This window comes from Cyprinodon tularosa, unplaced genomic scaffold (assembly GCF_016077235.1).
Source record: "Cyprinodon tularosa strain WSP-4 unplaced genomic scaffold, ASM1607723v1 ctg49, whole genome shotgun sequence".
Classification (NCBI taxonomy): domain Eukaryota; kingdom Metazoa; phylum Chordata; class Actinopteri; order Cyprinodontiformes; family Cyprinodontidae; genus Cyprinodon; species Cyprinodon tularosa.
In genome coordinates, this window is record NW_024039218.1 from 619,013 (window position 1) to 623,239 (window position 4,227).

Genomic DNA, 4,227 nt, shown 5'->3' on the forward strand with positions numbered 1-4,227 from the left:
GTTTTTCTCCCTCCACCACCAGGTGATGCCCTGTCTTCGTTGGCCCTCCCTGCACACCTGTGTCTTGTTGCATCATCACTGAGGAGTATTTGAGCAGTGGGCTGTCACTACCTCGACACCAGAGTGTTTGCCAGTTTTGGATACTCTAGCCAAGCTGACATTAGCTGAGTCTATCCTGGGCCTTTGTTTCTCTGAGTCTAATATTGTTTTTGTCTTTACCTTTTGGCAGGAAGCCTTCCTGTGTAACTGGATGTCTGGCCTTCTCCCCCTGGAAGGATTAACTGAGTTCACACTGAGCAGGGGAAAACTTCCACATGAAGTTTCCTTTCGGAAATCCAAGTGACAGTCCGCTCCGTTGCTCCTCCGGGTCCAACGAATGTCTACCTGTCTGCTATCCAACGAGTTCCCTCTTCTCTGGATAAACCCACACTGACTGGATTCAAGGATTAACAAGAACCCCTCAAACGTGAGTCCCGCTTCAACAGTATTCAAGCTTCAGTCAATTTTCCCACGGACCCTGAACTGATCACTGTGATCTCCCCTCCAGACCTTCCAGTTCCGGTTCACCAGTTCACTGAGTTCCAGTTCCTACTTTGTGAAACCATCCCCAACAATAAACCCGTTCAACTTTTCCCCCTGGTCTCTGAGTGGTTCTCTGTATGTGGGTCAGATCTCTTAAAACAATCATGACATCTATGATTTCACTGAAGACTCTTAGGCTACGTTCACACTGCAGGCCTTAATGCTCAATTCCGATTTTTTTGTGAAATCGGATTTTTTTGCGTGTCCGTTCACACTTCCAAGTATATGCGACTTGTATGTGATCTACTGTGTGAACTTAAAGTGTTCAACCGAAGTGTCCCGCGTGCGCACTCGAGGACGCGATGACGTCACATGTAGCAAGCGTCCTCAGTGTTTGCGGAAGTAAACATGACTCGTAATACCGCAGCGTATATTGCGTTCTTTAAGTTATTCTCCAACAGGAGCAGGCACATTTCGAACGAAATCTTTTTAAGAAGATCAAAAAGAAAGAACCGGTTCCGGTAAGACCCTTCGAGTTTGGTCTGAATCGAGCTATCTTTCCAAATATAAATTAAGTCAGCAACCTCACTTTCTCTCCATTGACTGCTCTCTGTGTTATCTTATGCCATGGTTGTTAGTTTTTCCCACCTCCGCTTAGTAGGACGCAGATTAGTAACGTTTAGTAACATTTGTCAAGTATCAATGACGTGTAGGTCGGATGAATGCGACCTGGCCGTACAGACACAGGTCGCATTTGAAAAGATCAGATACGTATCGGATTCAGGACCACATATCCAAGTGGCCTGGGTCGCATTTGAAAAAATCCGATCTGTGTCGTTCAGACTGTCATAAAAAGATCAGATACAGGTCACATATGGGCAAAAAAATCGGAATTGGGTCACTTCAGGCTGCAGTGTGAACGTAGCCTTAGATGACTTGCAGAGAAGCATAATTTTCTCTTTACTCCATAAAACACAAAATCTAGTTCTGAAAAGAACTTTAATTCAGTACTAATCATCTCTAATGTTAGTACATTGATGCGCATAATTAACAACAGTGTTTTTGTTGTAAAGTAATTGTTGATATATGAAAAATTAAAAGACTTTGAACATTCCACTTGAGAGTTTTACTGCTGCCACTGTCTGTATTAGTGGGAAAAAATGGTAGGGATGGCCAATGATTGGCTGAGGGTGGCCATGGCCACCCCTGACCCCCCATCTAGCTCTGCCCCTGGGTTAAATGCTATAATTTCCCCTTGATATAGTAATGTTCAGTGAATAAGACAGAAATAAACATTTCACATGTTTATTTTTATCTCCAAAAACATGGCTGTGATTTCAGTGCATCCCTGAGAGCAGGCACGTGCAGAGGGGGGGGCTAAGGGGGCTTGAGCACCTGCCCCTTTTGCTCCATGATCCCAATGTGCCCTTTTGGTCCCTTTTTTTTTTTTTTTTTTTTTTTTGACACATGTACTGAAATTATTATTATTATTATTATTATTATTTTGGCAATAAAAACAATACAATAAGCCCTCCGGTCACATTGTTACCTTTGACCTTTTGCCGGTGACGACGCACTTGCCTCTCGCACAGTCAGATAAGGCGGCTAACTGCGGAGCTAAAGGTAGCGAATATTCCACATTACACTGTGGCCGCTGCTCATTTGGCCCTAAGCAAGATCAACCATGATCGGACGGATGGCTGTCTTCAGTCTGCACCGCCTCTCCAATGTCAACCTGAATAGAGATGTAAGTGAAACCAAATGAGCCCCATGGATGATGCAGTATTGTTTGATCTAAAACACTGTTTACTCTGTGCTTTTAGTCTTTTACATTGAAAATTATGTTTTTTAATTCACAAAAAACTGTTCTGTAATGATTACAGAACAGTTTTTTTGTGAATTAAAAAACATAATTTTTGGTGAAAATACTGGAGTAGGCTTGCTACTTGTCAGACAACGGAAAACTTTGAACGTTGTATAATTTCTCTACTTTAGCAAAGAGTAGCGGTTTAAACGGAGGAAAGTAGTTCTTTCTCTGAAGAAGTACTGAGCGGGAGGAGACAGCCAGATGAGGAAAAGCTGTTCTTATCTATCGATTCAGTATTTTTATCATACAGACATTAGGCTGTTGTTCTTGTGCTATGAGCTAGCTGCTAGCTAATGACTTTGCTAGCAAAGCAAGATAACTAAAAAGCTTTCCTGTGCCGTTAATGATAGTAGGACATTCTTCAGTATTACTTATGCAATAGGGGCACATCGCCCGTCAAAAACCTATCATCTCCATAACGGATATATGTCCGATTTTCTAATTTCCTTTGCTGCATGATGTACATTTCATTTATTCTAGCGTTAGGTAAATGTATCTTGAAGGAGAACTCATCCAGAACTACCATGATAGATATATGATAGATATAATGTATGAAGCTGGTGAAAACAAAACTGCGCAGCTTATGCAAGGAGGATCGGTTGTCAGACCTTCTTTTGTTGGCAATCGAGAAGGATGTGCCAATCATTCACAGTGAGGTTATTAACATTTTTAAAGACATGGCTAACAGAAAACTGCTGCTGTGAACAAAAGAGAACAAAAATAGCAAAAATGCTTAAAAGTTGGAAGTTTGTTTTTAAACAGTTAAATCACCATGACGGAAAATAAGTTTTTGGATCATAATCTTGGATTTAGTTTGGGGGGAAAAGAAAGGCAAGAGACTGAAATAAATAAGACATTGACCTTCACTCAACACGGAAAAGATGAGACAATGAGGATAAAAAGAAAAGAGAAACTGACAAGAAAAAACGAAGAGGAAAGATTGAAGAAAATGTATATAGGTACTTACAAAATACACTAAGACACAAACAGAGTAGGCTTTTCTCATGGTGACATGCATTAATAAAATGTTTGTTTTGTTCTTTTTTTCTGCAGTTCTAGTTAAAGTTTGATGCAGCAGCTCTGCTTTTCTGAATGGACCGTCTCCATGTCCACTGTCAGTACAGCAAACCAGGCAGACATTCTTTTTATAGATTACAGTACACTAAAAGGTTGCATTGTGCCCTTGTATGCATTTTTAACAGTTTAATTCTGTAAAGACAAAATATGTCTGGTGGTCCAGCTCTGATTTACATCTTTGGCTAAATTGCAGGTTTGAATATTCTAATACTTTCCTATAAGAAAATAGACATGCAGAAAGAAATTACTAATAAAATATTTTACATATGCATAGTTCTATGTTCTATGTAGAGATTTCCCTTAGCTTTGATTGTATGTCTCACAATTTTGTAATTTATCATTGTTCATTAAACTCTGAAAGCTATGTGACTTTGTTAATATTCTGTCCTAAAATGCGATAAGATGTGCCCTTTATTTTTTTGAGCACCTGCCCCTTTAGTGGTCTCTGCACGGCCCTGCCTGAGAGGGAAAAAGCACACCTCACACGTTTCCTCCCATCACTACGTTTGCCGTGATACCCTCATCATTTATCATAAAACCAAGGACTGACGGTGATCGCAGCCAGAGAGTCGTGATCCCCTCGCGTGAAGCTCCGTCATCTGTGACGTTCCCGGTCCACCTACACCACCCGTCTGTGTCCGTCCGTCGCAGGGAGGGGAAGGAGCGCCCACGGACACGCAGAGAGAGAGAGAGAGAGAGAGAGAGAGAGAGAGAGAGAGAGAGAGAGAGAGAGAGAGAGAGAGAGAGAGAGAGAGAGAGAG